The sequence below is a fragment of the Equus przewalskii genome, chromosome 23 (assembly GCF_037783145.1).
Source record: "Equus przewalskii isolate Varuska chromosome 23, EquPr2, whole genome shotgun sequence".
Lineage (NCBI taxonomy): Eukaryota > Metazoa > Chordata > Mammalia > Perissodactyla > Equidae > Equus > Equus przewalskii.
Window position 1 is genome coordinate 27173214 of NC_091853.1, and position 12256 is coordinate 27185469.

General features: G+C 41.7%; 1 long non-coding RNA gene across 1 annotated transcript; it reads right to left on the reverse strand.

Moving 5' to 3' along the window:
• Positions 1-6285: 6285 nt before the first annotated feature.
• Positions 6286-8172, reverse strand: LOC139078894 (uncharacterized). Its single transcript, XR_011532072.1, has 3 exons — positions 8040-8172; positions 7687-7750; positions 6286-7057 (listed from the first exon to the last, which is right to left on the reverse strand). It is a non-coding gene; the product is annotated as an uncharacterized lncRNA (long non-coding RNA).
• Between the last annotated feature and the right edge of the window lie 4084 nt (positions 8173-12256).

A 12256-nucleotide genomic window follows, 5' to 3' on the forward strand; every position in this document is an offset into this window, starting at 1 on the left:
ACTTAACCACTTGGCCTCAGGGCCAGCCTTGTGAAATAGAAATTCTGAATGGACCAATTACTAGTAAAGAGAGTGAATCAATAATCAAAACCTCACTACCTCCCCAATGTGGAAAAGTCCAGAACCAGATGGCTTCATTGCTGCATTATACCAAACATTTAAAGAAGAATTAATACCAATCCTTCTCAAATTCTAGCAAATACAGAAGAGGAGGAAAGACTTCCAAACTCATTTTATGAGGCCAGTATTATGCTGATACCAAAACCAGACAATGACATTGAAAGTAAAGAAAAATTACAGGCCATGATACCTGATGAACATAAATGCAAAATTCTCAACATAACTGCAAACCAAATTCAACAATACACTAAAAGGGTCATATCCCATGATAAAGTGGGATTTATTCCAGGAATGCAAGTATGGTTCCACATCCAAAAATCAATCAATATGATACACCACATTAACAAAATGAAGAATGAAAACCATAAGATCATCTCAATAGATGCAGAAAAAACATTTGACAAAATTCAACATCTTTTCATGATAAAAATTCTCAGCAAATTGGGTATAGAGGGAATGTAGCTCAACAGAATAAAGGCCATATATGACAAGTCCACAGCTAACATCATACTCAATGATAAAAGCTGAAACCTTTCCCCTAAAATCAGGAACAAGACAAGGATGCCCCTCTCACCACTTCTATTCAGCATAATACTGGAAGTCCTAATTAGAGCAATTACACAAGAAAAAGAAATAAAAAACATCCAAATCAGAACAGAAGAAGAAGTAAAACTGTCTCTAATTGCAGATGATGCACTATTATATATAGAAAACCCTAAAGACTCTATCAAAAAAACTGTTAGAATTAATCAACAAATTCAATAAAGTTGCAGGATACAAAATCAACATACAAAAATCAATTTCATTTTTATATACTAACAACAAACTATCAGAAAAAGAAATCAAGAAAATAATTCCATTTACAATTGCATAAAAAATACATAGGAATAAATTTAATCAAAGAGATGAAAGACCAAAATATAAGACATTGATGAAAGAAACTGAAGACACAAATAAATGGGAAGATATTCCATGCTCATGGGTTGGAAGAACTCATATTGTTAAAATGTCCATACTATCCAAAGCAATCTATAGTTTCAATGCAATTCCTATCAAAATTCCAATGCCACTTTTCAGAGAAATAGAAAAAATTCTAAAATTTTTAGAAACCACAAAAGACACTAAATAGCCAACACAATCTTGAGAAAGAAAAACAAAACTGGAGACAACACACTTCCTGATTTCAAACTATATTACAAAGCTAGAGTAATCAAAACAGTATGGCATCAGCGTAAATACAGACATATATATCAATGGAACAGAATAGATGGCCCAGAAATAAACTCACACATATATGGTCAGTTAATTTGTGACAAAGGAGTCAAGAACATACAAGGGGAGAGGATAGTCTCTTCAATAAAAGATGGTAGTAAAACTGGACAGTCACAGGCAGAAAAATGAAACTGGATCCCTATCTTACAGCATACAAAAAAATCAAACCAAAATGAATTAAAGACTTGAATGTATGACCTGAAACCATAAAACTCCTAGATGAAAACATAGGGAGTAAGCTCCTTGACATTGGTGTTGATAAAGGTTTTTTGGATTTGACACAAAAAGCAAAGACAACAAAAGCAAAAATGAACAAGTGTGACTACATCAAACTAAAAAGCTTCTGCACAATAAAGGAAACCATCAACAAAATGAAATGGCAACCTACCAAATGGGAGAAAATATCTTCAAATCATATACCTGATAAGGGGTTAACATCCAAAATATGTAAAGAACCCATACAACTCAGTAGCAAAAAACCAAACAATCTGATTAAAACATGGGCAGAGGAACTGACCATTTTTCCAAATAGACTTACAAATGACCAACCAGTGTGTGAAAAGTTTCTCAACATCACTAATTATCAATGAAATGCAAATCAAAACCACAATAAGATATCACCACACATCTGTTAGAATGATTGTTGTAAAAAAAGACGAGAAACAAGGGTCAGCTAGGATGTGGAGAAAAGGGAACCCTTGTACACTGTTGGTGGGAATGTAAATTGGTGCAGTCACTATGTAAAAAAATATAGAGGTTTCTCAAAAAATTAAAAATAGAACTACCATACAATCCAGCAATTCTACTTCAAGGGTTATATTCTAAAGAAATTATAACACTAACTCAAAAAGATATATTCACCCTATATTTATTGCAGCACTATTTACAATGGCCAAGTTATGAAAGCAAAGTGTCCGTGGATGCATGGATAAAGAAAATGTGGTATATATATACTCTGGAATATTATTCGGCTATACAGAAAAAGGAAATCTTGCCATTTGTGACAACATGGATGAACTTTGAGGGCATTACACTAAGTGAAATAAGTCAGACAGAGAAAGACAAATACCATACGATTTCACGTATATGTAGAATCTGGAAAAAAAACCTAATAGATACAGACAACAGATTGGTGGTTTCCACAGGCAGGGAGTGGGGGTGAGCAAAATAGGTAAAGGGGGTCAAAAGCTGTAAAATAAATAAGTCGTGGGGATGTAATGTACAGCATGGTGACTATAGTTAATAATATTTATCGCATATTTGAAAGTTGCTAAAAGAGTAATCTTCTCTTCAGAAGAAAAAGAATTCGTGCATATCTATGTATAGTGACGGATGTTAACTAGATTTATTGTGATGATCTTTTTTTGCAATATATACAAATATCAAATCACTATGTTGTACATCCAAAACTAATGTTATATGTCAACTATATCTCAATAAAAGAAAGCCACAATGAGATATGACCTCATACCCAGTAAAGGAATGGCTATCATCAAAAAGACAAGAGAGAATAAGTGTTAGTAAGGATGTGGAGAAAAGGGAACTCCTTGTGAACTGTTGGTGGGAATGTAAGTTGGTGTGGCTACTATGGAAAATAGTGTGGCGGTTCCTCAAACAATTAAAACTAGGACTACTGTCTGACCCATCAATCCCACTTCTGGGTATATAGCCAAAGGAAATGAAAATAGGATCTTGAAGAGATATCTGCACTGGCATGTTTGTTGCAGCATTATTCACAAAAGACAAGATATGTAGAGAACTAAATTGTCCACCAACAGGTGAGTGGATAAAGGAAATGTGGAATATTGTTTGGCCATGAGAAAGGAGGAAATCCTGCCATTTGCATCAACATGGATGAACCTTGAGGGCATTATTCTAAGAAATAGGCCAGACAGAGAAAGACAAGTACCATATGGTATCACTCATATATGGAATCTAAAAAACAAACAAACTCATTGAAACAAAGAGTAGAAGGTAGTTGCCAGGGCCTGGGTATTGCCAGGGGCTGGATAGTAAGGGAAATAGAAAGAGGTTGATAAAAGTGCACAAACTGTCAACTATAAGATGAATGAAGTCTGAGGATCTAAAGTAAAACATAGTGACTATAGTTGATAACAATGTATTATATAATTGAAATTGCCAAGAGAGTCTAACTTATGCGCTCTCATACACACACAAAAAGATAACTATGTGAGGTGATAGATGTGTTAATTAACTAGATGGATGGAATCTTCTCACAATGTATATGTACATCAATTTACCATGATGTACACTTTAAATATCCTACACTTTTATATGTCAATTATATCTCAATAAAGTGAAATTTTAAAAAATTTCTGAATCAAGATAAGTTTTAGAATACAAAATGAATTAATGGACTATAAAACTTACTGTTACTCTGAGTATCTAGAAGAAAGAGAAAATACAGATAAAATGTTCTCATCCTTGGCACATCTACCTCCAGAAACAGAAACCCACGTATAAAGATGCCTGAGGAAACTCCTTGGCAGGTAATGCACATAATCCTCTGAGTTGGATCCTGGGCACAAGTGAGTAGTTTTCCAATAAGATTAAACAGAAATAGGCAATGCCTTTCACAACAGTCAATTGTATTGTCATGTCAATAACAATAGCTGATCTAACAGCTAATCTATTCCTCTGGCTCTCATTCACTAGCAATTCTACTTGCTTCATTTTAATTATATGTACAGTGTGTTCAAGAACATTCTTTAAGGGTCATTCTGATCTCATTGGCAAATATGGAAACCCGTGATGAAGACATCACCATGGTCGTCTGTGTCCAATCCAGGGCTGGGCTGGAAAGGTTTGCTCCACCCAGCTCTTTCTTCTCGGAGTTGCCCTCTCTCCTCACTTCTGTAACTGATTCATTCAAAACTTACTGAGTGCCTTCTGATGCATGGCAATAATACTACGTACCGACAAGAATACAATAACAAAGAACAAAATAAAAGTGAAAGAAAGAAAAAAAAGCTGATGATATAATCCCAATGTTTGAAGCATTTGCATTGTGGAAGAAATACTTATAAAATTCCTTGCTGTCAGCATTTCTGGTCCAGCAATCTTTCTTTAAATTTGTATCCCCTTAAAAGTATAAACAAGTGCTATGTATCTTGCCAAGGAAAAATATACTAGAACTATTCACGAACAAGATCTTTCACTAGCATGATCCTTGGATAGAGCTAGCACTTATAACTTCAGTTTTTTTAGATTTAACTCCTAGTAACATTTTATTTATCGTTTTAAAAGTACTTCTGTATATTGAGTACTGCATCAGGTGAGAGCCCTTTACCATACTCACCTGTAATGTGTGATGAGGATCTCTTCAGGGACTCAGACAATTTCACTCCCTGCTGACTTTTCTCCTGACTGCATTATTACTTGGATGATGATATGCAATGCCCAAATTTACAAAGGTGCTAAGGCATCACGCGAATTAAATATTTTTAAGATAATGGCAATATGAGGAGGAAAAAAGTTTTAAGAGTTAAGCACATAAAATAATTTCATGTTTTAAATAGAGTTTACCTAATGCAATAATGAGCATATTGTATGGGATAGAATCAGGTAAATTGTTTAAAAATCAATGCAAAATATATCTGTTACTTCTCTTTTTGTACAGTGTTTTGTCCTTAAAAGATATTTGTCAAGAGCAAGAGCTTGAGTTCTTTTGTGTTGACTTACTGTGTTTGAGTTGGATACAGATCCTGGTGAACAAAAATGTTGAAACAAAGGAAGCCATTAAAAATGAGAAGAAAGCTACCAGGTTGAAAGACTAGAAACTGGAACTGAAGAGCAGTAAGCAAAGTCATTACGAAATGAGGACGAGAACCCAGGAGCCGAACGTTAGCAGAAGAGGAAATGTAAGGTAACAAGGAACAACAAAAGAAAGCAAGCAAATCCCCAGATTAGAGTGCCTGGGGTTTAAAATAGCTGACCACACCTGGTGGAGTCACCTCCTCCCATTTGCAGAACTTGCAGGGTCCTGACAGGATCAGATAATTCTGACAAACCATTTTCTCTCTCAAAACTCACCATAGCACGTTACTCTTGATTCTTGAGTAATTCTTTAATTGTTGCTCAACTGTTGGTTAAAATAGCACTTTTCTCTCTCTCTTTCACAAATGTATTATGATATATCCAGAAAGTCTTGCAGAGATTATGTAATTACCAAGATCACTTTTGGGTGCTAGAAGACTAACATGCTTTGCAAAAGGGGCTGGAGGGCGTGCAAAGTCATACATCTGATTCCAATGAAGAAAAATCGACACTATGTAACTCACGGCTGTGATTGGAATTCCCTGGGCCTGTCACGAGAAGAAATGTTGGCCAAGTCTAGGTAGCTAAGTTGAACGACACTTCCACAAAGGTGTGCATTTTGGTATATTTTCTCAGTGAGTCCTGCAAAAAGATGGAAGTGGAAGAAAGGTGGAGACGTAGTCAGGAGAGGCAGAAAGAACGCAACAGCTACTCTGCTGAGCATTTTCCCTAGATGTACTCATAGGTCCACCTGTACGCTGAATGGGAGAATTAACTGTAGGTAATCCAAGTGACAAGTGCATGCAATAAAGATGGCCCAAGAGGAACGTCGCAGGGGCTGACAGTGATGGACTTGCTGGAGAAGACGTAATAGCTGAATCTCAGGACAGCACCCCTGTCCCACATCAGTGACCATGAGGCCAAGTTTGCCTTACTGCATTCTCCAAGTCCTTCCACTCTCTTCACATTAAAGGTATGCATATATATTTTTTCTATATATTTTGCATTGATTCATTTTGCTCTATCAACCTGTATTTGTGTGCTACTTAAGATCATGGGTCTTAAGCGTTGTCCAGCTCTGTATCTTTAGTGCCTGGCACACACTGAGTCTCTGTATCAGAGTCCCTCACTACCCATGTTACATTGTCATCCGGCCCCTTTCATTTCTGTGCTGTCCTCTGGGCCAAGGGATGGGAGAAGGTGACACCTTTGCTATCTTGGTTTTGCAGTCTATGTGAGTAATAAACTGTCTGATCTAAAAAAGGCTTGTTGTTTCTTTACCAGTCCACTTGTCAGCCTGCTTGACAAAACCACTACCTGTGCAGATGTCTCCTGGCCCTCTTCACATCACCGTGTTGGAAATGGGGCTCAGGGAACCAGCACGAGAAAATGCTGATACTCTGGCTACTGCTATTGCTGTGAATAATAAAGGTCTTCGTCTCAGCTTCTGGAGTCTCATGCTTCCTGCCAGCACCCATGAAACTGGCAGGCTAACATTAGCTCACAACTAGAGGAAAATCTTAGACTCATCATGGCTCTTGCCACCACCCCATGTGTCGCCAGGAACACTGCCTTCTCCCTGTGCTCAGGAGATCATGCCTGCTGTGACTGGGTGGGACACAAAGCCTCCAAATTCCCACTGGAAAGCTGCTTGGGTGGGAGCTGGAGCCAGAACAGACAGTAGTGGTGGGTACATTCCTCCTGATTTCCGTGCCTGGGCTCTGTTTAGCTAAAAAGTGTCTTCAAGGAGAGAAGGCTGGGTTGGTTTATTACTCACCACCTGCTCTATTGCAACTTTCTTTGAGTTCCTTGCAGCTTCTAGGCAGGAAAGAAAGGGAGGAGGCACAGGTTTTGCCCACCTGGAACATCTCAGGAGCCTGGACCACTGCTGGAGGATGTGAGAATAATTCTCATTTACAGTCTGTTGCCTGATACCATCCTTCCTGGCATCAGCTCCCAGCCCCTGCCCACTTCGCCAGTTCGTCACTATACTGTGAGCACCCAGGATTCCGTCTGCTAAGACTATCTGACCATGATCTCGTACAGGCTTAACACTGAATTCTTCTTCTCAACTAACCAAAACTGAAAACTATCGTTACGCCTGTTGTGAGGAATGGAATTGGGAGGATGGGGACTAGAGGGGGATGTTCCGGGACACAGCATGACCACCTAGCTCCCTTTGGAGAGGCAGAGGCCAAGGCCACAGGGGCAGGAGTAGCCGGGAGGGGACACAGTCCCTACCATCCCCTTCCTGAGCCCCCTCACAGCCACACACAGGCACAGAGTGGGGCCCCAGGACATGACTTAGCTAACACTGTGACTACTTCAGATCAGACGCCTGGAGAGGCCAGCAATCAGCACCCAGGCCACATCTCAAGTCAGCTGCCACGTGTGGCTTCTGTGCATCTCCACGACTCTCCTTCGGGCCCAGGATGTCAGCATCCAGCCCAACTCTACCCCCAACTCTCCTGCACAGGATAGGTGAGCTGAAGAAACTGCTGCGCCTGAGTCACTTACCTGCACTCCACCCTCTGGTGGCCACAGAGACGAACAGCAGGAAGCAGAATCTGGCCATTGTCCCCTAAGGGGAAAGGAGATGCACAAGTCACTGGCTGCACCATCCTTTCCCTTCCTCTCATCCTTGCTCTCTGTCCTTTCTGAGTCAAGAAACTGCAAATGGAAAGTGATGGGCTTCTGGGCATTCTGGAACCTCCCCGAATAGCCTCCATCCCTTCCCAATCCTAGAAGTTCTTAAGGGGCCATGGGCTGCTTTCTTGGAAACTCTCAATCCCTGAGGCCAAGACCAGACCTGAGCTCGCATCTTTGCTCCCCACACCCACAGGTCTTGTCGCCCACTCAGAAATCCTCACCGGGACAGAGAGCTCCCTCCTTCCTTCCTCACAGATGCCACAGCTGAGAGTTCCCTGCCAGGTGCAGACTCAGAGCTCCCTGCTTCTGCAGAGGGTCCTGACTCAAGTGAAGTGCTGAGCCCTTTTGGGAAGAGCCAAACTATGCAAGCCCTGCCCAGCCCTGCCCAGGCTGCTGGCCCCTCCCTCTGGCATGCTTCCCTTTGAAGGTCCCTGGGCTGGGCCTCTGGGAGTAAGAGGGGCGTGTGGTTGGCCAGAGGAGCATTGGTCACACAGGTGACACTCACCATCTGGGGAGTAAGAGGGGCGTGTGGTTGGCCAGAGGAGCATTGGTCACACAGGTGACACTCACCATCTGAGGCGGGGGACTCTGCTTCATCCGAGCGCTGCAGTGTTTATTAGGTAATCAGACACTCAGGACAGGTCTGACCCTACACTTCTTGCCTCCCGCCTACCCCCCTCCCACCTCAGTCAGCTGCTCCAGAGCCTCACATGCATCCCTGTCAGGACATCATCCTTCATCTCTGCTTAAGCCTCGGGGAAGCTCCCCCTGACACCCCCACCCCCAGGCAAAGCTGATGGCTTTCTCCTTGACCTACTGCTCTGCTTTGTCCTACACTAATTAGGACATGCATCACACTGTAATGTCATTGTTTTATGAACTTTTTGTTTAGGAATAATTTAAAATTTACAGAACATTGCAAAAATAAAAATTGTACAAAAACACACATATGCCTTCTAACTAGGTTCACCTATTGTTAATATTTTATGCCATTTGCTTTATCATTTATGCACTCTCTCTGTACACACACACACTCGTGCACAACACACACATTTTTTTCCTGAATGATTTGAGGGTAAGTTACATACATCATGGCCCTTTACTCCTAGATAAGTGCGAGTTTTCTAAGAAGAGGGATTTTTCTCATACATAACCACAGTACAATTATCAACTTCATATCATTGACTCTTTTTAATGTACCTGGTACTTTCCTAGGGTACACCAGCGGGGGGTCATGCTGCATTGTCATTCATGGCACTGAAATTTCTTGGCTTTCATCTCCTCCTATTGTCGGGAACTTCCCCTCCTCTTCTAAGTCCTTATTCCCTGGGCGGTGTCTTACATGTGCTAACAAAGAGGATTTCTCCGTTCTGAACGCACTCCCAGCCTGCCGGCACCTTTCAGCACTGTCCACTGCCAAGGCTCCGGCTCCCCATGGGGCCTAGATTCGCCAGCCCTGCCGCCTCTGGTGCTGGGCCTGCTCTCCGGGACCAGTTGCTGATGTTCGGGGCACTGCTTCCTCTCACTCCCAGGCCTCCAGCACCTTATCTCCTTGGGGTCCAAGGGGCAGGAGCCATCCATCCTGCTTGGTGCTGAAGAAAGGAAACGCCTGTCCTCTCCTATGATGCGGCCAAAGCAGGACTGGTTTCCCAGTGCCCCAGTGACCTCAGTGAAACTGCCCTTTCAGGGTTTCCTCCAGAATCCCCCCTCTTAGACCCAGACAAAAGGCTAAAAAGGTGAGGATAGGGGATACATCTGAAGGGCACTATGCTACGCTCTGATTGACTTTTGGCATAGAAGCCTGAGCTACCATCATTGGGACACCTGTGTGAGTTCCTCCTCAGGAAGCTTCTGAATCCTATTTGAGTATTTCTATAGGTATTTGCTTAATACCTTTCTCCTTCTCCATGAGGACAGGGACTGTGTGTGGGTCATCACCATATCCCCAGGACTACACAAAGTGCCTGGCACGTAGTAGGTCCTCAGTCTGCATTAGTCGAGTGAAAGAAATTGACTCCACGAGGTACTAAATGACCAGCTGGAATGTTCCACTCATCCAAGCATTCACTGAAGCGTCAAGATCTTCATATGCTTTCTGACAAATGGATTCTCCAGACTCCTGCCCCTTTCCTTAGCAGCTAAACATCCTTTGGATGTACCATAGAGCAGCACTGTCCAATAGAAGCATGATGCTAAAAAAATTTTTTAAAAAAACAGGTGAAATTAACTTTAATATATGTGTGTATGTGTGTAACCATCATATTATAATTTCAACATGTAGTTGATATAAAAATTTTTTTTCTTCTAAGTCTTCAAAATTCAATGTCTAGGGGCTGGCACCGTGGTCTAGTGGTTAAGTCCGTGCACTCTGCTTTGGTGGCCCAGGGTTTCACTGGTTTGGATCCTGGGCGCGGACATTTCACCGCTCATCAGGCCATGCTGAGGTGGCACCCCACATGCCAAAACTAGAAGGACCCACAACAAAAAATATGCAACTGTGCACTGGGGGGCTTTGGGGAGAAAAAGGAAAAAATAAAATCTTAAAAAAAAAATTCGGTGTGCCTTTAGTATTCACCGCTTGGCTCAGCTTGCATGCTAAATTTTCATCAGATATTGTTCATCTGCATTTAGATTTCATACAATTTACAGTTGAAAAAGTTGTTCCAAACATACTTAAAACTTTTCCCAGTAACAAAAGAGGATCAATTTTTAAATTTAAATTAATTAAAATTAAATATTTGTTTGTGCTAGCCGTATTTCGGGTGCTCAGTAGACACCCGTGACTCTTGGTCACAGTATTAGCCCAGAACTAGAGAGTTAGATAACCCTTGGGTAAGCATCTTAGACCATGTTTCTGTGTGACATTGAAAGGACATGCAGTCATCCTTTTACCTTATTTTCAGGTTTTGGATAATTTGTGTTAAGAGTTCTGAGGGTATATCAATTACCCAGATTTTTTGTGGTTGTTGTTGAGAACGATTCACCCTGAGCTAACATCTGTGCCACCTTTCCTCTAGGTTGCATGTGGGTCACCACCACAGCATGGCCGCTGATGAGTGGTGTAGGTCTGCACCCAGGAACTGAACCTGGGCAACCAAAGCGGAGTGTGCTGAACTTAACCACTAGGTTACAAGGCTGGCCCCCTAGATTTTTTAAATGGTTTTATTGGGATATAGTTCATATAGCATACAATTCATCCATTTAAAGTGTACAATTAGATGGTTTTTAGTATATTCACGGAGTTGTGTAACGATCACCACAATCAATTTAGGACATTTTCATCACCTCAAAGAAACCCCATGTCAATTGCAATCATACCCCATTTCCCCCTAACCCCTCAGCCGCAGGCAACCACTAATCTACTTTCTGTCTCTATAGATTCGTCTATTCTGGACATTTCATATCAATGGTTCATCCATTTTGTAGCATGTATCAGTAATTAATTCCTTTTTATCACCAAGTAATATTCCATTTTATGGATTTGCCATATTTTATTTATCCATTCATCAGTTGGTGGACATTTGGGTTATTTCTCTGGATTCTACGTGTTGACTGAGCAGCGAATATTGCCAGCCTGGGTCACTTATGCAGCTTCCTCCAGCTGGAAGCTCTGCAGGGGCTCCTTAGTTCTCTGCCACGTGCCTCTTTCTCCATGTGGTATCTCACCCTGCAGGGCTCATCACACGGCCCCTCTGTCTCTCCAGCAGGATAGCTTGGACCTCCTTATAGATGGAGGCTGGGTTCCAAGAGAACAAAAACAGAAGGTGCCACTTCTTAAGGGCTAGGCTACACCCACCTCATTTCTGCTACATTCTATTGGTCAAAGGAGGTCACAATGCCAGCCCAGATTAGGGAGGAGGGAAATGGGCTGCACTTCTTGATGGGAGGAATGAGTCACGTGTATAGGGAGGGGAGGGATTGTGGGCAGCATCTTTGGATTCTACCTACCACACCCACATTTAACAGCCCTTTTGCACTTAGGCAAGATCATTTGACTAGTTGCGGACAATGGGCTGTGAGCAAAAGTGACATATTTCACTTCCAGGCAGAAGCAAAGAAAAGCCTGAGCAATCCTCCGGATGTATCATCTCTTCTGCAGCCAAGAAGGCCTCATGGTGAAATTATTCCATGGAAGACAATTACCTTGCAGAGTCATCCAGACCTGCAGCCAACTTTGCACTAGCAAGTGATAAACCTCTGTTGTGTTAAGCTGCTCAAGTTTGAACATTGCTTGTTAGGCAGCATAACTGAGCCCATCCTGATTAAAACACATGGTTTGTGTCTTTGCCTCGCCCCTGAATTTGCTGCTGCTGCTGCTTCTACAGTTCTGACTTCTGGTTCTCTGCCTGATCTGTTGAACTTGCCCCTTTGTGATGTTGCTTCTGACTTCTCTAAGTAAACCTTTGCCTAATATAGCTTGACCCTGGAACCTTAACCC